Below are 20,542 nucleotides of genomic sequence, written 5' to 3'. Positions count from 1 at the left end.
TTTTCACACATGGGTATTAAGAGTCATCCCTTTTTTCCTGCATCAAGAGTACAGAGGATTCTTGAAGAATATGATGCCTCAATCCACCATTTTGTTCACACACAAAAATCTTCTGGCATGAATTAAGTGATGTTTCCAGCTGCAACTAGGTGGTTCCTCAGTGGCGACACTGGTCAAAGATCAGGTATACCTGATACACAAGCCAGTAACAGAGATAAAGCAGCTCAGACTACAATAGCACGAGTGTTTTATTCAAGTCTTCAGCGGGCATGTTTCTGCTGTGCAGTGTACCAGGTAGATGAGTGAGTCAGCTCTGAGCTGCCAGTGTGGTTTTGTCGTGCTTTCTGGGGTGCTAGAAGCAACCTCACTGCTTCTCAGCCATGCAGAACTCCACCTTACTACAGCTAGGCTGCTTCCAGCTCATTTAGTGCTTGCCCAGGGATCCTGGGGATTTCTACCCATTATGGTATGCAGGGCAAACATACCTTCTGCTGCAACACTCTAGTGTGAATGCTGTTTCACAGTACATTTACAGTCACTCAAAACAGGCTCGCTGAAAGCCTTAAAATATCACAAAGCAATCTTTGAATCAGAGATGATTTTAGACTGCAGTAATATTCTCAAAGACTCTTCAGTGACACTTGTCTTTGTTCAGAATAACAGCCTGCAGTTACTGAATCCTCCATAAATTACTGTGTACTAGCAGTATTGCTGTAATACTCATTTTCACAACGTATAAACAGTACCTGCTCCTATGTAACATATCAAGACAGTGAAAACACAAGTCTCTAATAGATTTCTGCCTTCCAATTACGAGCCTATCCAGGCAGGTAAGATTACTTCAGCAAAGCATGGGTGAAATCCAAACCCCAGGTTTGTACTCTAGCCTTTAAAATTGAAAGTTTCTCCAATAAAATAATTGCTTAAGGATTAAGTTGAGTCCTGAAGATTCAGGTAACTGAAGCAAATTCAACTGTGAAAAAGTATGCACTTTTCTCCACTGACTCCAACCTGTGTTCAGCTCACATACCACTTTTAGGAAGGACCCAAGGGAACCCCATAAGGCATTTGCAAGCAGTGTTTCAATGTAAGTAACCCGCTTGCTAGATTCAAGTGATTCATTTCAAGAACATCTTGAATGGCATGTCAAACCTATTTTTTTTTTCTTATTTTGTAAAAGACATAAGCCAACAATTATAAATGGTAACATTCAACATACAGAGATTAAACAAAACTGCTCAGTCAACTGCAGTGAAGAGGCCAGTGCCTCTGGTATAAACAATGGGACAGAGGAGTGGGATGGTGGGACACCTGGGAGGTGCAAAGGCTGCAAGTCCTGATCATTCTGCTGGCAGAGGGTCAGCCAGTATCGCCCTGTGTGAGATGCTGTTTCATCATGATTTTCACATTTTATGCTTCTCCCAAAGCCCTTGACAGCACATGTTTAAACAAGAAACTTTGCTTCCATCTTCCACATGGTTGCAAATGAAACTTGGAAAACTGACCTGTCTCTGAAATATCATTAAGATCAGAGACAAATAAATGAATGCAAACACATGCACAGATTTTAGTTACTCCCTTTGGACACTTCTTGAGCAGTTAGTTTGCATGGTTTCATACAGCTCTGGCTGCATGAAGAGTTTGAAGCTCTAGCAGTAACAGACATTTCTCATCAGTATAATGTACTCAAGCACCTTACATGTCTCAAGCGAGATGGAAGGGGAAGGAAAAGAGTTGCTTGCCAAACAGTTGAGATGGTTGCAGAATGAATCTCATAAAAGACAGCTTACAGTTTAAAAAAAAAATATATTAAAAAAAGAAAAAATAATATAGACCTAGTTAGAAGGACAGAGGGATGCTGGATCCAGAATCACTAACCTGGGAAATCTCCAGGTAAAGATTAGCCAATATTATCTGTTTTGACAGTGAAAATTTTGCTCAGCTCTTAATTATCTACCATTTATAAAGGTCTTCACACAGTTTCAGTGTAAATACAGTCAATAAATATTTTTCAAAATACTGTTCTGACGCTGAACTACAGTATGACAAGAAAACATAGTTGTAAAAGGTCAGAGAGACTGAAAACCCAGTGGACATATACCTTAAGGAAGATCCAGATCATCTGGTCTCACTTTGGATTTTCCTGCCGGTGCAGTCCCTGCTTAATGAAATGGAATTTATGCCCTACTAGCAAGTCTCACTAAACTGCATTGCCTGTTTCGAGTAGGATGAATACAATAGAATGTTACCTCAAAACATACAGAACCTAGATATTCAATTTCTTCAATGGCGAGTATTTTCTTGTACATAACCAATAAAGAATAAGCAACAGGAATAGATATTGTTAATATCTGTCAGATATAATAAGCAGAAAACCAGAAGAAATATTGGTGGAATGAACTGAAAGGGACAGTACTAAAGGAAGGTTTCTGTGCACTGAGAACAACGTCAGGACAAACTTGATTAAAGATAATTAATAACACGAGTACAGTCTTGGATACATTACATATTCACCCTACTTTAACATCACAGAATCTTGTTTCTTTGTATCTTACAAAAGATAAACATTTCAGGGTTAGAGAATGTAGTTTTGTTAACAGACACTGAGAAATAATACTTTTTTTTTTTTTTTAAAGATAGCAAGATGTTATGTAACATCTTCATTTCACCTTTCTTCTTCCTGGTAATAAATTCTTGTTGTATACACCTGATGTGTAACTCTTCATATATATATGTGCCATATTTAATACTACCTCTCAGAAAGAAGGGAGAACAATTAAAGCTAACTTGTTTCGTTTCCTTCTCTTGTGTAACAACATTTTGCTTCATAGCAATACATAGCGACAAAATCTGTGCTTAAGTCTTATTCATTGAAAACTACTGAAATAGATTTCTGATGGGCAGAAAATGACAATAAATGGTGAAGTCAAAAAATAAAAAATAACTTCAATAGAAAATATTAGGCAATGGTAGTGGATTCAAAGACATTTTCTCCTCCCAAGACTTATAATAAATAGTACAATTTTACTTTTTCACAGACTGCTAATCTTACTTTTATAATATATGCTGCCATATGCTTAATCAGCTTCTTGAAGTTAAAACTTATGTATACAGCAGGAGGAATCAACGATCTTAAAATAAAAAAGCACCATTTGATATTTTTTACCTTAGTTTTCAGCATACTGTACATACATGCAACTCTTCCTTTAAAAAAGAAAAAAAACAAAGGAAGATCGTGAGGTAGAAGGAAAAAATTCCTCCTTAAATCCCTTCATAATTTAAAAATCAAATTCTAGTAAAGTAATAAACTTGACTATATACAGCATTGTTCATCAGTTGGTTGGAAAGCTCCCCAGAAAAACAGACCCCTCTCACAGACAAGAGAAAGGCTATGAATGCCAGAAAACAGAAAATGATCTAAGAGAATAATTTTATTTATCATCCACCAGACATGTAGTGGTATTAATTTTATATACCAAGGGGTCTACTTTCACCAGAACACCTAATTTGACACTGCACGACTCCTACAACACCTATTAATACAGAAATATCCAGCTGCAGGAAGTTTGCTCATTTAAATGTATACAGCTACTTGATCTTGATGGGTTTGAAAACTACGGACAACACTTCCCCTAGAGCACAGGGGTATAATAGCAATAAGAAAGGGTTTAGTGAAATGGCCAGAATCACCTCTGGCACTCAGCTAACCCTTCTGTAAACACCAGTGAATCACTACTTGCATTACTAAATGTTTAAATACGCTTGTCAATCTGGTCCAAGTAATGTGTGAATTCTAAACCAGATCAAAGCACAGCCAGGTCTCTGAAAGTCTGGTTCCCCTGAAGGTACTGAGGACATTGCCACTTTCTTCCTGGGGTCAAAATTCTATCTGGATCTTCCTGGTCCACTCCTCTGAACATCACAAATACTTATTAATTATTTTCCTATGATTTTGGACTTACGTTCATAAGGTCAACTTTCTGCTTGCCACACACCACCAACAGTACCTACCAAATTCTTCTGGGACAGCCTAGAAGCTCTTTCCAAGTGTAAAGCATACATTTTTAGTTCTTATCATCACAGGATTTATCCCAATTTATTTTGAGAATTATCCCCACAGAAATATCTAACAGATTTTCATTATCATATAGGTTAAAGATTAAATAAGCACCCTGCTTCTACCTCATCTTGGTACCCTTCAATCATAGCTAGTAAAATTGCCATTTCTAATAGTTGAGCCAAAGTAAAATTCATAATGTCATTATGTTGGATCTGCAATATTTTCATGTTAATTTTCACGTTTCTCATTCATTCTTATTCCACGCTTCAATATGCTTGGATCCAAAACCGTTTTCCAAATATTCACAATCTAAATGCCACAGAGGAACCTGTAATTTACAGTAAGACTTAAGACTTTTGCTTAGCTTTGTAATTCCCTCTATATTAAATCACCTTTATTAGATACTCTTACTGTGAGGGCTTTACCAGAATGGTCATTACTTGAAAATACAGCTTCAGCCATATTAAAGGCAGCAAGTCTCCTGCTCCTATTTGCATCCCTTAACACAGAGGGAACAATACAAATAGATTGGGCAGACTTAAAAGGACAGACTAAAGTCAATATGTATAGGTCATCAAGTACAGTAGCATATGAAAGTGAGTGTCAGTTGCAAAAGATGTGATTAGTGGTGAACTACAATTATGAAGAATAAACACTAGCTTCACTTTAATCTGATTTTTTTTCAGCATAAACTCTTGCTGTCCTCTACATGCTTGGAAAAATTAGCAAGTACAGCTTCTGCTACTAGATAAGATCTTAGCTTTTGGGTAGCTTTACTTCCAATTATTTCTCTCTATAAAATGAGTAAGCTTTTCTAAATTTGATATTTAGTGACTAAAAGGTCCAAAGTAATCAGGAAGATTTATCTTCTGATGTGCTGCTAACCACACTTAGAATGGCCTGTGCCTTAAGAGCAGGTTTTAAAATTTTATAGGTATACATACCTAGATATATATACAGATACAATATATATAAATATATATAAGAATTTGTATTATACAATGCACAGAGACTGTTTTGAGATACCTCATTATTTTGGTAGTTAACCATATTAAAAGTTTTGTGCAAAATTTGTTTCTAAAGGATTTAGAAGTCTTGGGCAAAGGGACACAGCTGTTAGTTTTAATAAATAATTGACACTAAAGCACAGTAAGTCAGTAAATATATGATTTCAGGCAGTTCTGCAGATCTCTGAATGTCAATGTAGAATCAGTTCAACATTTTTTGTTAAATTAGCTAATGACATTGGCTTCATGAAAGATATTTTTAAAAGGTGCGTGCATCTTTTCAGATAGAAAGCCACCAAATTCTGCAGTACTAAATTGATCAAAATGCACACCTTTTGAACATGTCTTCAGAAGAAAGTTTTCATCAGAATATCTCTTCCTTCCAAAAAAAAAAAAACAACCACCAAACCCAAAAAAACAACAACAGAAAACATTAAGTCCTTACACTGAAGGAGACTCAGAATAGCCATCTACTCCATTATCCAGCCCCTGGAAGGGTCAAACCCAGTCCATTCTGACAGACATTACTAACTCTCACGTAAACACCTTCAGTGCTCCAAAGGCAACAAGCTCCACAGGCAACTTATTCAAGTATTTCACTATCCTTTACCGTGGAAAAGCTTTTCTTATTTTAAATAATCCTCACTTCAAAGATTTCCATACTTCTTACCCTAGACACCATGGTACATGGATTTTTCACTTTCTCTTTGCAGAAATTCTTTGAGTATTTAAAACCTATGGTTAACCAAAGATCAATTTTCCAATTATCATTTTCAGAGACTGTCATCTGTCTAAAAAAGTTATACAACTGATAAAATGATCTAACATTAAGGATGACTAATGAGAGACAAGCTGACAACATGCTCACTCCACACAGTGTTTAGGACAGGCAGCTTCATCTGCCTCATAGCCTGGTTGTCACTTTATGGAAAAATTAATATCACAACTTACAAAGACAATAATAATAATAATAAAAAAAAAACAGTTGGAAACTTGGATGCATCTTGCAGAAAGCAGATGATCACAACAGACAATGCCTCATAAGGCTTTTAAGTACTCAGTATAAGATACTAGAGTGAATTTTCCTATCTGCGCTTTTGTTGTAGAGTGCTGGCATCTTATTAGAGCTTAGCATCCAAAAAATGAATGAACCTTTGGAGCCTCAGACATAGTCCAGACCTTTGCTGGGAGACAAGCAGGCAGGCAATCAGAAAGCGGCATGCTGGAAAAACACTTCCATACTGCTCATGGAACCACAGGTATTTTTACCTGTGTGATGCTACTCTTCAAGTCTGCCTACAAAAGCTCCAGATGGGTGATGTTAAAGAGGAAAACACTCCCGTGGGAGGTTTGTTCATGCATCTGCAGGAGAGAACTGCAGATCTCACTGTCACTGTCCCAAAGTAGAACAGATACCTGGACAAGCCTGGCAACCTGCAATCTACCTCACAGCAGGGAGGGAGGTACCAAAACTGGACATGGTCTGTATAAGCTTGCGAAGACATGTCAAATGTCTGCTGCACAATAACAAATTGGATGTCTCAGAGAGGTCTCAGGTAGGATAATACCGAGAACATCAATTTTGGTGCTGAGTGAGCAATCATCACTTGCTTTTCCATACACTACATTTGCAACAAGTGGCAGCAATAGACATCAGTGAAATAAATGTAAAGCTGATATCCAATGCATCAGTATTTTTGCATCTAATGGCCATTGAGGAAATAAACATTTATAAGGCAAAGCTTAAGGAAGGGAAACCCTAAAAAAAAGGGCAAAACAAGATGGTACAGTACTTACAAGATAATATCTAATGGCTAATAACTACGTCACTTTTAGAAAGGCTGGTATTTTTTAAGTTACATGCGTTTCTCAATGACAAATTTGCAACAAACTCTTGAGGCAATGAAGTTTTTCAGTTTCCATCTAAAAGTCATTTCTGAACAGATGCACTGCTGGTTAGCACTGCGCTTCACATCAGTGAGCTGTAGATGTGCAAGGGACTAAAAAGAGGCAATGAACAGGGCTGCTTAGCAAATGTTTACTGCTACTCAGTAGGTATTGTCCCTTAGCAATCTCGGAGCACACGCAAGTATTATTAATGGCAAAAGACAAAAAGTAGCACTGGACACACTTAAGCTGTTACCAGTTTTTCTATTTGATGACCAGATGCAATCAAAAAGTCCAAGTAGCAAATCTTAATATGAAGGCTTTATTGTTTCTAGGCTAAACAACCCCAGTTTATTCAACCTTTCCTCTTTTCTCATACTCTAATCATACCATCTCTCTCCTTTCAACTCTGTCCAGGGACCACACTTCCTATAAGGTTCTGTGCCCAACACTGGCTACTCCAACAAATCCTTCCTAGAATTTTGTTACCATAAATAAGCAGCACACAAACTCCAGTAATTGCCATTCATTCAGAAGTCATGGGGAGGACTATAATAAAAAACCCCAATCCAAAACAAAACCAAAAAACCAAACTGGGCAGGATTGATAGCTTTAGTACGGGACTTGCATTAAGCACTGTCTCGATTTCTTGAAAACACCTAGAGAAGCTATGTTCCCTTCAGGCTCACTGAAAACTCAGCAGTATATATTAATTTAAGAATGCTAGCAAGTTCACAGTACTTTAAATGATTATTTTTTTTCTCCCTGAAATACAAGCGGTAATTAAAAATACTGATTTCCAGTATGACCTATAATCAGGAATTCCAATGTGCAGGCTCTGTCAGAAATGACACAACATGCATGCTATGACAGCTAAGCCATCAGCACATGATGCGCCAGTAGACAGAAGCGATCTTGAAAGGCCAGCATCCCAGTTTATGCAACTTGGCTGGGAGTATTTTGTTTAAAGAACAAGGCATTACAAGTTTGAAACAAAACTGGTAAATGTTTTTGCTACACAGTTTCCAGTTTACACAATTTTGAAACACTTTTCCTTTTTAAATTTAGTCTAACTGATTTGAAATTAATTATTATGAAAATAAGGATGCCAAAAAAATAGGGACACAATTCTTTAAGGACTGCAAAATACACTTAATTTTAGCTTAGTGCCAGCGTACTGCTTTTAGCTGCTTAAAACAGAAAAACAAGGGACCAAAGCACTTTTCCACACAATCTGTATTATCATGTTTAGGTCACTGAAATAAATTATAGTACTTGCATGAGATTTACTACCTAAAATTTTCAATGCAGCTGCAGCCTGGATTAAAAAGATACAAGGAATTAAGGAAGAATGAGAACACATGAGCTTTTTCGAGACAGATCTACATGTAGTTCCATCTAAACAAAGACGTGATTAGCAAGGTCCAAGTATGACATCAATACTACGATCTACAAATACTTACAAAGGGTTAACTACATATGTTCTGGCTAGTTTAACTTAGCAACTACTGTGTCTTGCAGGGGGGTATTCTGCTTATGCTGGCATTTATGAGATTGGTGCTGTTAAAATAAATTGAAGTGGGGCCTTAATCCATGATTTTTGAAAGACGCAACAAATGGAAACTCTATGAAGTAAAGAAACACATACGATACATTGATCTTCTGAACTTCCAATACATACTTCTGTTCATTTTATAGGGACAGAACGCTATTGTTTAGCTATTAAACATAATGAAAATGAAATAAATTTTCTCAATTTGAAATCATATCTCTGGTCATTGAAACACTGTAGGAACATGACAGACAGGCAACCAACAACATATAATTAGTTGATCTACAACTTCTTCATGACTGCCAAGGTTTATTATAAAGTGGAGACATTAATTCTTCCTGCCCAAGGCTTAAGGCATCCTTTTGGGTTTTGCATGTGTGCGGGGGGCTGTTTGGTTGTTTTTTTAAATGGCATCTAGGCAGCTAAAGAATGCAGCTACCATTTAAAGAAATCTTCAATGACATCAGCATGCCTCAATTAATAGAACTAGCTGGCTAATACTTGCCAGTACTTATGCCTATATTTAGATTTATTTGATAGTTGCAGTAAAAATAATGAGTTAACACACATTGGAAGTGTTTCTAAGATTTGGACCCAACTACTGAGGAGAAACAGAACCTCTCGACCAAATTTCTTTTCCTGTTAGCTTAAATCTGGCCACATCCCAAAACTTTTTGTTATTTAAATAATTTACATTCAGCCAGTCAAAATGTTCCTGTACCCTACATACAAACTCTTCCACAAGAATTTCATTGGGAAATCACAGTATACTACCACTGTCTCTGACAGCGGCATGCATTTTAAAGTAAGCACAACGCAAAACTGTAGATCACATTCATTTACTCAGATGCTGTCTGCTGTTGGAATGTAAATCGTCTGTGAAAATGAGGTTGTCATGACCAAACAGCACTTGGTACCTGATAATTCTGAATTATTGGGCTATGGGTAAGTGTTCCTTAATAGATAAATAGAGAAGTCTGTGGTATTTCCAAGGGCTGTCACAGCATCCATAGAGCCTGTAAGCTGCTGCAGAGCACCTAAAGCAGTTCTCCTCTTGAGTTCAGCACGTTCTGAGAGCTCTATATAATTTATTTTTTTTAAGCATAATGAATTTGCAAAAATTAAGATTCATCTGATCACTTCACCTCAGTTTAATTACTCTCCCAAGAGAATATCATGTGCATAACCAGAGCCAGCTATGCTCCCTGATTCACAGTTTAAACACTTATGTAAGATCATCTCTTTAATTCTGTGAGAAAAGAGGAAAGCCCACATTACAGACGGTAAAATTATATGATGCAGGGAAGGTGACAAATCTAGGTTTACCAACCCTTGAATTATGCTGAATGGTTTTTAACTTGAACTCCTTTTGGAACAGTGCCAAGGCTCTAGTATCAAGGGATACTTTAGAGCAACTTATTCTGCATGCGGAAGTGCCAAGAGAATATGTTAGAGAGATTAAATCATTCTGTTCCACTATTCAGCACTCATGGAAGCCTGAGCAGAGGCTGGTAATTAGCTAATTTGCATGGACTCTGTGCAGAACAGTATTTAAAAGAATTCCAGCACTATAATCTTTAAGGGGCAAGACAGCCTGGCCCGACTGGCTAGCTAGCTTGTGCATCTTGTCATCCCTCTGTCTGAGGCAAGACAAGCCATTTTTAGCTGTACAAGGATGGGTGGGTAGATTTCTGAAAATAGCTACATCTGCAGTTTCACAGTTAAATATGTAATTTCCTCACAAAGAGTCTAATCAGACTTCCATTTAAGCAGACTGCAAAAGCTGGATCAAGAGAAGCAATGAATCCAACCCTCATTCCAATTTCCCTGTGGGAAAATAGGCATTGTTCTTGGATTTATCTAACTAACTTTGTGATTTTGACCAGGAAAAGTAGCAGGGCAGTCAAAGCTGAACTCAGGAGAACTGCTCTAGGTGCTCTGCAGCAGCCTACAGGCTCTATGGATGCTGTGACAGCCCTTGGAAATAACACGGACTTCTCTATTTATCTATTAAGGAACACTAACCCCTAGTCCAACAATTCAGAATTATCAGGTACCAAGTACTGTTTGGTCATGACAACCTCATTTTCACAGACGATTTACATTCCAACAGCAGACAGCATCTCCTGCAGGCTGGACAGCAGTGATCACCAGATCTGTGCCTGCGGCTCAGCAGCAGAGCTTCTAGCTTGCAGTGCTGGCAACTGGGTCTCACACCAAATTAGAAGCCCGGTAAAAGCTGATCCTCACTTCTCCATTGCTCTTTGACACAGCGCAAATCTCCAAGGCAGTGTTTTAACTACAATGACCTGGGCACTGTTGAGGTTTGGTAGGCACTATGTTGACCCACCTCCAAACAGATCTGCCCCCCAAAAGTTTTGCATTCAAAAGAATAGTGCATTTTAACCCCACCCCACCCCCCACCACCTCCCCACCACCACCACTACTTTCCTTGACTTTACTAACTTAACCACCAACCACAAAAGAAGAAAGTGACTCAGCAATACAGGGGACCTCTTACAGCTTATTTGTTGCTTTGATATTTTCTTTTAAAAGAAATGGGAGGTTGAAGCCAAAGCATTTCTTCCGTCAATTTTCTTTGAGAATGAGTATTTTGCAGTCATTTCTTACAGGTGGTAAATTTTATCTCTACAGATTTTCAGATAGTGGAGGTGAGGGTTTTCCTTTAAAACATAGCAATTACCTTTCCTGTATATGATGTTTTATCTTCCCAAGATCTAATTCTGCAGTTTTAGGCCATTTCCTTTTAAGGTTTGCAATGGTAAAATCACAAGTCATGGATGAGACCTTAGCCACAATGAACCATATTTTACACAGAGAAGAACAATCGTAACTGCACGTATGTCTGTTTTTATACTACTAATGGTCTGCACATGGCTCTTCACTCACCGTGGTATACTGTCTATAAGCTGACCAATTCTGTATATGTGACATACATTTGAGAGGTAATATTCTTTCTGATGATACAGCTTCATATCCTGCTTGTGAAACACCAGCCCGAAAGCTGTTTTCAAAGTTACACAAATATTACATCTAATCTACTATGCAAACATTATTTTGGAATCTTGACAACAAGGAACTAACTTTTAATGCTTGAATAACATTTGCAAGTTGGAAAAAAAGAAAGAAATGTTCTGCGTCAACAGGATCCTCCTCTTCATGGAAATTAAATTCCAAAAATAAATATGGAATTCCCTCATGTGGCCCTGCTGTTTTCTTCACTGTTTTCCCATAGACTTCAAAAAAGAAAGGTCTACACATAGATTTTAAAGAAATAAAAAATTTACATTGCAGAAAGGAAAAAAAAGCTTTATATTTCTACCAATTCTTAAGGTTTCAAATTATCTGCACAAGGTACATCGATAAAGCTAGTACAGCACTTTAGGTGAGATGAAGTTTACAGATAGTACCCAGTAACTTTAACTGAGAATAGCTGAAACGAAAACAGGCAAGGTTTGAACACAGAAGCCATATTTTTAGGACTGAAACAGAAATAGCAAAGTTGAAGCTAAATGCAGGTTCTGTTTGAGCTTTTTTTGCCCTTGATCTTCTGCTGATCTTTCTGACAACATTTGCAGCCACACTTCATGGTCCCTAGGATGAAGGCAGCAATTCTCTAGAGCAACAATAACAGAGGCACAGAAGAATGTATTGGCTCAACTGATTGGACTCTTCTACAATAAATTACAATTCCAACCTGACAGAAACTAGTTTTCACTCATTATTATCAAACATCACTATGTAAGGCAGCTCTCCCCTCCTATTCCCGAGCTCTGCATATATAAACCCCTGGTGTCCTCTCTGCACCTTCCACACATGCCCCAAAACATCTCCCTCTTCTGCTTGTTCTCTCCTCTGTTCAGACATATCCCCAAAGCTCTTCTCAGACTCCCTGTTTTGTTGAATTGATGAGTTCCTCTGCTGTTATTCAAGTCACTTTGCCTCTTTTCCAAACTCTCATACCCATCTCATTTCTTCTCCTCCTTTATCATCATACTTTCTTCATCACTTGTCTCCTTTCTCAAACTACAAGTTGCTCATGTCCTTCAAATTCTGACTCCCTCATTTATTCCAATTCCCCCCCCCCCCCCCCCGCCCCAATCTTTGACTGTTCATGAGCCATTTAAAACTTGTGTATCAGGCAGAGAGACTCCTCTCACAGGCAATGCCTACCAAGATTCATTTCAAACCCTCATTCGATTTCTGATTTGATTGCAGGTCCTGTGCTACCCCAGGCAACCTTGCTTATGCTGCAGTTCTACAGCAGAAATAGAGAGTTAACATTTTCCTACCTCAGTATTAGCACTATGAGGATAAGGAAATAGAAGGACAGGCCATAGCATGCTCACTGATTAAAAATATTTGGAGAATTTAGGTGTAAAACTGAGTACACAAGGAACAGTCTTTTAAAGTCTAAAACTTTGTCAAAGTTGGTTGATTTTCTATGCAGAATGGCTATGACTGACTCAATACCACTTTGACCACCTTACTGAGTACAAATTGTAAGAGCCAGAGACAATTCATTCTGTTTCCTTTAGAGCACCTTCAAGGCACTTAATATGGAACAAATTATAAAAATTAACTTTTTTACTAACTTCAGGGGTTTTTTTCCCATGCAGAAGCAAAACACTCACTTTTATAAACTGAAGAACATAAAGCCACATCAGGGTTTTTTATGTTACTACATCAAAACACAAATCAAACAATACTTAATTAAAAATGCTTCTTTATTAAGGGTATGTAAAGAACTGGTAACTTTTTAGTTTTTGTTATTCTTTGTGACATAGGCAATATGAAAGTCTTGGACTAAGTTAATTACTTGATCCTAAAAGTGAAAATTCCTGCAGCAAACAAACAGTATTATGGTGGCATAGCAAAGTTGATTAAAAAAACATCAGAGTATCAGATATCAACAGGTTTTTTTTTTTAGTACCCTGTTCTAAAACGATGGGATGGCTGAAGAGCGTGGGAAAAATGTTTGCGTGCTGGCTGCACCTGCAAAACTCTGCATGCAGACATTCACGCTGAGGGTAAACAAGTAGTCAGCCATGCAGCTATTTGCAGAGCGTGCACTTACAAATGTCCACTTCCATGGATAAATGCTGCACTTGAAGGGCACAACATTTATGCCTCTAAAGCGAAAAACTGAAAAAATGAGCTTCATACTGCAGACCATCCATGCAAGACAGCCAACACTAGGAAAGTCCCAGCACTCATTCCTATACAATTAGAGCCCCTCCTTATTCCTGCCAACCAAGGTCTGACATAGCTGCAAGTTTAAGGCAGACTGATGCTCCTTTGCAGTTTGTGCTTTCTGCATCTGCCTTTCCAGTACCAGTTCTGTGAGGTTACTGTACAAAATAAACTCCCTCTTGCTTCTCGGGGAAAAGGGAAATCAGTATTTAAAAACAAGAAGAAGCAGTGAAGGATATGCTAAATGTAGCCTAGGCAAAGGGTTCCCCTTCTTTTCTTTTTTCTGTCTAAGATCAGTTGTTCCCAACAGGTGTGGTGCCTCCCACTAGTGAACAGTCCACCAGTAGAGGTGTGGAGATCAATACCTACCAAAGGCTCTGTCATTGCCAAAGCTGCTTGGGCAGATGATGGGCAAAGATGGACAAAGATGGACAAAGAGAAAAGGTGACAAGTCAGGAAAAGGTAAGGAGATGGAACCAGACATTTGACTGTTCTTTTTTTTACAGCAAAAGAGCAAAAAACCAGCAATATTAAAAAAGATGCTCTGCTCTGCCGCAGGCTTAGCGATGCTTATCTCTGTATTTGTCAGGCCAATACTTTATATTTGGTTAAGTAAACTTTGTATTCAGTCAAGTAAACTCAGCATACCAAAACATTGCCAAATATGGTGTGCTAGTAACAGAATTGAGTTAAAAGGCACTGTTTGAATGGAGAAATTTAGATAGACAGGAGGGTACTTGCATCTAAAATGTCAATCAACTATGCAACCATCTGCATGACTCAGTAGATGTGAAAAACTATTCTCCTGAAGGAATGGGCTTAGAAACATATGGAACAATATTCTTTCTCCATAGCTTTCCTCTACTCTGCACTTCCTCTGTCCATTTAACACAGAGGCGCTTCAACACTGTTATGGATTACAGAACTTTTCATTAAACCTTCATCTCTCACAGGAAATAACAAGAACAAGACTGCAGCCTGTAGCTGTTTCACCCAGGCTTCACTTCCCACACCAAGATAACTCCACCTATCCAAGTATGAAACTTGCCTAACCTGCTAAGCCCAGACCTGCAAAAAGGCTGTATTGCTTTATAGGACATAGTCCCATAACAGATTTTGCCCTTTTTAAAAGTCAAGTAATACACAAAACCTTCAGCCCTCCAGGTAATGGTCAGACACTTAGAACCACATTAGTGTAAAACAGCCATACAGCATAGGTTCCTGTTATACATACAGAGACAGATTTTCAAAATAGTTCAATACTTAAGGCTTCAAAAGAATTTTACTCCTTTTTAGCTCGAGTGAAGCGCGTGAATTTTCAAGTACTCAGCACCCAGTGAGAACAAACAGTCCTGTTCGTATCACTTGTATAGCAATTGGCCATTTCTCAGAGGACATTATCAAAAGCTGTTCCAGCTTTGTTCTTTTCAACAGCATTGCTGCCTAATGGCACCAAACATTTCCTGCAAAATAAAGATAGGCTTACTTAGCTTTTCAAAATAATCAATTTGAAAAACTGGGGCAGAGAACATGTGGAATGTATTAACTTGTCCTGATTTTCAGGAGGAACTGTCAGTTGGTTTGTATGAGAATAGGCCATTCTCTCACTGTGTAAGCTTTGCATTTCAGGAATTTAGAAACTGGCTTGGGGGAAAAAAATAATTCCTTTTCTGCTGAACTCAAACATAAAAGGATCTGAGCTCAGCAGTGCTTTGTCACTTTGCTTTCTAAAAAATAAATTCTCTAAAATACGAGTACCTTTTGACAATTTGTGCAAATCATAAAAGCAAGTTTACATAGTCTGGTGGTTCCCTCTACACAGAAGATGTTTCTATTACAGTTCAGAAACAAGAGCCAAATACGGTGACTGAAGCATAGTAGATGCTCCAGAAAAGACTGTTCTCTGTTTAATAATCTTCTGAGAAAAACAGGGAAAGCAGAGACTTGAAATTGTTTACCATCATTACTGTTATTCTGACTGTTCTTCAGTGTGTGTGCATGTACGCATAAGCACCTTTCTATAGGCAGTGTTACAGAAGCAACAAGTAACTTAGTAATAAAACAGAATTCAACATAAGCATAAAATCTTAAGGCTCCCCCCCCCATTTTTTCTTATTTTGAACAAGTGTCTTCCCCCCCATTTTCTGCTCAACCTGAAAAATTGGCCAAATATAAGTATTGCTTCTTGACTTTTATTTCGTTAAACTCAACTTTACAAGAATCCCTCAAATAATGCGTAGCAAAATCACAGTTGTAGAACTGAAAAAAACCCCTAGGTAATAATACTGAAGCAGCGGTGCTTGCAGGCCCTGCTTCCCATTTAGGACTAGATAAAAAGCTACAAAATTTCAGTGGGATTGAGGCACCTTCAAATCTCCTAATCCCTCCTGTTGCAAAAACCCTATGCAAAAATGCTACACCTTCACTACTGATTCTGACACATTCAGTTCCAATCTCTCCACAGTGGAGTGGCATTTTAATCTTTATAATAAACTGCAAGCAATGGTAACAGTTTTCAAATTCCTAAGGGTCAAATTTTAGCTTTAAATTATGCCTCTGTTAAACTTTTATGTTTTCCCACTTTGCCACTTGCGCCCTCTCTTATGCCTACTATCCTTTGTGGCAGCTCTTAATAAGTTTCAGAAAACTCAGCAGAGGTGTAACTTACTATAATTTGATGCTCATGCATTGCAAATATACTCAACAGGGAAACCTGGGCATCACCCTTAAGACAAGGCAATTCAGTGCAGACAGAATATGCCAGCGTGTTTAATAACGTAATATGAGAATACACAAAATACACAAGTAAAGAGAACAGCAAGCTAAAACAAATGGTATATGAGATGGTACTGAAATCATCACTTACAGCACTGAGGTAAACTGCAGGAAAACCACCACACTGCATTACTTCAGCTCGTGTTCAGCACTAATCAAAACCAAATTGCAATCCACCGAGAAAATGTGCTTCACTATTCTACGAGTTTACAAAAATGCAAAGACTTCACTTCTCCACTATCACATTATAGCCTTGTTTTCTAGCAAACTGTGCTCAGATGTTGCTCCTCTGACATCATTAATCCCCATGGAAACCTTAGAATGACTGTTGGCCTGAAATAGGTTCTGTCATCCCAGATCAACTCAGAAGTAGTCCAGCAAAAGATCTTATATCTCTATTTTTTGGCTGTACATTTCTACCAGTGAGCACAGCTGAAGAGTTACAATTCCTGCAGCCGCTATGAAATAGAGCTTTCGTTCCTAACAATCAGAACATACATAAGGTGCACCTATTTTTCCAGTTGAGGCTAAGATATGGAGATTCAAAGATTACCTACTTCTACAGTAAGATGTAGACTTGAAAAAGATCCAAAAGATGTGTCTGTATTGAATGTTAGAAGATGATTAAAGCTAGGAGACCGGGCTCCTAAAAATCCGCTCTATCTCTGCACAGCACCATCCCCTTACAAAAAGGGAGCAGTGTAAAGTAAAGAGACCTTTCTAAAGGTATTTATTAAAATTTACTTTTGGGGACCATCAGGGAAATACCTATTTTAAGTGGAGTGCAATCAGATGGGTTGCACTGGGTTTTTCTTTCTCCTCCATACCAACGCAGCCACTCCCCAGGACTAATGTCCCCAGCAGAGGGTCAAGGCTCACAAGTCAAGTTACTCAGAGATGTTTTACCTAGCAAACAGGTCCTCTGCAAACGAATTTTGTGCCGAGTTAAACTGACAGACTGAGACATGGAGATATACTAAATGTCAGGAAAGTTTTTCTTGGCAGAAGCCATGTACACAAATTGTACAAAATTGCTCTGCTGTGTTTTATAGGAAACCACTCTGAGAGGACACAGGGCTTGACTATGTCCTTGAGTGGTTGGATATAGTCTTGCTAGCACCGGTCTCTAGACAAGCTTCATTTAATCATCAAGACCTCTGCATGCTTTGTAAGTGTCAGGCCCTTTGCATACCTACTCCTTTATGAGGGGAAGGGAAGAGGATGGGAGGTATGCATCTGATGAATAAGATGCTGGACTGGGACCTTCAGCCAGTAACCGAGGTGGTCAAAGCCACACACTCTCTAATTTTGTCCCTTCTCCAGCTAGCAAGCAGAAATATCAAGGCAGCTTCATGGTGGCATCCTTATTACTGAAGTGCTGAGAAAAGGGAGTGAATTCATCAAAACCTAGAGACTGAACAATGCCAGCTTTACAAGCATGCATCTTTAGGGAGCACAGCAGGCTCTCCCCTTTTTCTCACTGTGGAGGAACCAAACACACTCTCCTGTCTTTGTACTCACTACTGATTACAGGGATAGAGTCAACAGTATGGCAACAAGCAGAGCTTGTCTAATATGAGAAGAGAGGAAAGTGAATGCAGACAGCAATATCTTTTGCTCCCTCTGGGAGTTCCTTGTAGTTTGGTGTATACTGTGCCTTACACTTGCCAACAGTGAAAAATCATCTGTGCGGTTTTTATTTTTGCCTAGAAGAGAAGCAACAAAACACTGGATTTTAACTCATCCAATAACACAACGATCATACAAGGCCCAATCAAAGATTCTACCACCAATGGTGACCATGAGGTGGTACCTAGGGAGCATACCCAATCAGACCAAGCATGTAACTACACTTTTCTCCGAATATTCTGCAGTTCAGTGCTCAGAAACTTTGAGCCATAAACAGTATTTTTCTATTAAATTGTTTTCTTGATGAGTTTTCTTTTCATGGGTTTGTATAATTAACTTATTAAATTCATAAGAACAAGCTCTAAATAACACGAAACCAAGCTAACAGATATATAATCCAATCTGCTAACTGACTAATATTCCACCCTTGGAACCCAGGCATGGTTGTCCAGGGAGAAACAGCAGTGAGATTGCTGCCTACACCCCTCTCTATATATTTTCCTCCAGGCCTCCCTTCATTTTTGTCATGGCCTCAAAACTATGGAACCACAGTGCAACATGAGAATACAAAACCTTTCAACCAGAAGAATGACTCAGTAAATTAGGTTAGAACTAGAGCAATAAATTCCTGCTTGTGTTTTTTTTCCCCCCCAATTCTGCAAGTCTGGCCCACCTTCCTTATCTCTGGCTCCTACCTCTGAGAGTAAGAAGTTATGAAGCCTTAATAACCCTGCTGCTAGCATGAAGGAGAAATTGCTTAGTTCCTTCTCCCAAAGAGGCTTTTATGAAACATTTAGACTTCACCAGCTCAGCAAACAGAATACAAAACACTGCCTGTAGCAGAGAACATCAAGGTATGACATACTTGAAAAACAGAAATAAAGGGCAAGTAATTTTTTTTGTAGCAACTGATGTTATATTTCACAAAGGGGGTACTCAAGTTTTGTTACAAACAACATGTCCTGGTTCCTTTTGTTACTCATCCTCACCACAATAAAACGTCTTATTCTGGTCTTATAACAATTAACTGTAACAAACAGAAGCAGCAGGGAGAAAAAGAAAAGGGAAAAAAAAAAAATCCACAAAAGACAACTGAACTTCCAAGCATTTATGAGACTGAGTACCAAAAAAGGCAACATCTGATAGAAAGGTGACATACACATCCTTGCGAGGCAAAAGCTCTGGCTGTATCAGCAGCCTGACATTGCTAGGCAACTCACACTAAAGGACCAAAGGTGTATCAAAACAAGGAGTTTGTTAATTGCTGTAAAGTCACCCTGTCATTTTATTATACAAGGAGCATTAGACACAACAAAGCTGAAATGTTTTAAACTGTATTTTTGAAAAATTGCTTATTGAATATGAGCTCACATTCCCAGTATTTCCAGCAAGCTGCTGTGCTAGACAGATCTCATCCACTGTACAATTTTGTGTACTTAAATAAAATACAAGAAAGTCCTCTAACACCTGTTATTTCAAGGACCTCATGTACAGGTTTTTACTTTCACAATTGCTGCAAAAACCCTATTTGGCTCCAAGACAGGTTCAAACAGGCTTCAAAGCTACACATAAAATATTCAAAGCCAGCAAGGCCATCATAAGGCTTAATTACAGAATGCAAATGCAGTTGATTAAGATGAGCCTTCATGGGTCACAGAATCTCGTTAGAGGTTTAGCACTGGACTCTGATGCTGAAGTTTGTTTTGGTTTTAAATAAATACTTATTTATACCTTTTAAGAGAGCACTTCAATTTAAAAGTAAGTCCAAATGTAATCTAACCACTTTTGGTATTTTGAAGTATAAATAATTGAAGACATTTCAATTTAGGATAGACATACATACATATGCATCCATATGCACCAACCAACCACTGCAGCTCTAACAATACAAATGCTTTCTAAACTCCAGAACAGCCTGGATATTGTCGTTCTACCATAGCCAAATAATTATCCACTTGATTTCTGAACAGCATGCTTTCTCTTTGGCCCCATATGAATGCCAAAAAAGACTTCTGTTGTTGTTTGTCAGTTGCCATGCTATTGTCAACTATTTCACCCCTTGGGAATACAACATCCACCCACAATTTCTCAAGTTTGTATTAGTAAGCTCTGCACAGCACTAGCTGTATTTCCAGGAAAATGCTAACATTTTTCAACTGTTCTAATCGCTGATTTAAGCTTTAATACTAACAAAAAGATTCAGTTTAGGCATTATCAGTGAGACTAGAATCACGTGCAATGACAAAGGGGAAAGCCAAAATAGAGCAATACTCTAGAACCATAGAATCACTTTGGTTGGAAAAGACCTTTGAGATCATCGAGTCCAACCTTTAACCTAACCCTGCCATCCCACCACTAAACCATGTCCCTAAGCACCTCATCTATCCTTCTTTTAAATACCTCCAGGGATGAGGACTC

The 20,542-nt window shown here is 38.3% G+C and overlaps 1 protein-coding gene across 2 annotated transcripts in view; it reads right to left on the bottom strand.

Moving 5' to 3' along the window:
• PLCB4 (phospholipase C beta 4) overlaps window positions 1-20,542 on the bottom strand; it is a 194,689-nt gene that overhangs the window by 114,722 nt on the left and 59,425 nt on the right. Inside the window, exon 1 of one of the 2 annotated variants that reach the window (XM_035901741.1) lies at window positions 2,102-2,136. The exons of the other annotated variant lie outside the window; for it this stretch is intronic. The gene's annotated coding sequence lies outside the window, so the exon portion shown is untranslated. Of the gene's footprint in view, window positions 1-2,101; window positions 2,137-20,542 lie in introns of those variants that run through there. 2 annotated transcript variants of the gene reach the window in all.

Source organism: Egretta garzetta, unplaced genomic scaffold, assembly GCF_000687185.1.
Source record: "Egretta garzetta isolate BGI_Z169 unplaced genomic scaffold, ASM68718v1 scaffold419, whole genome shotgun sequence".
In the NCBI taxonomy this organism is placed as follows: Eukaryota; Metazoa; Chordata; class Aves; order Pelecaniformes; family Ardeidae; genus Egretta; species Egretta garzetta.
Note: the sequence above shows the minus strand (reverse complement) of the source record. Positions and strands in the feature narration are given on the sequence as shown.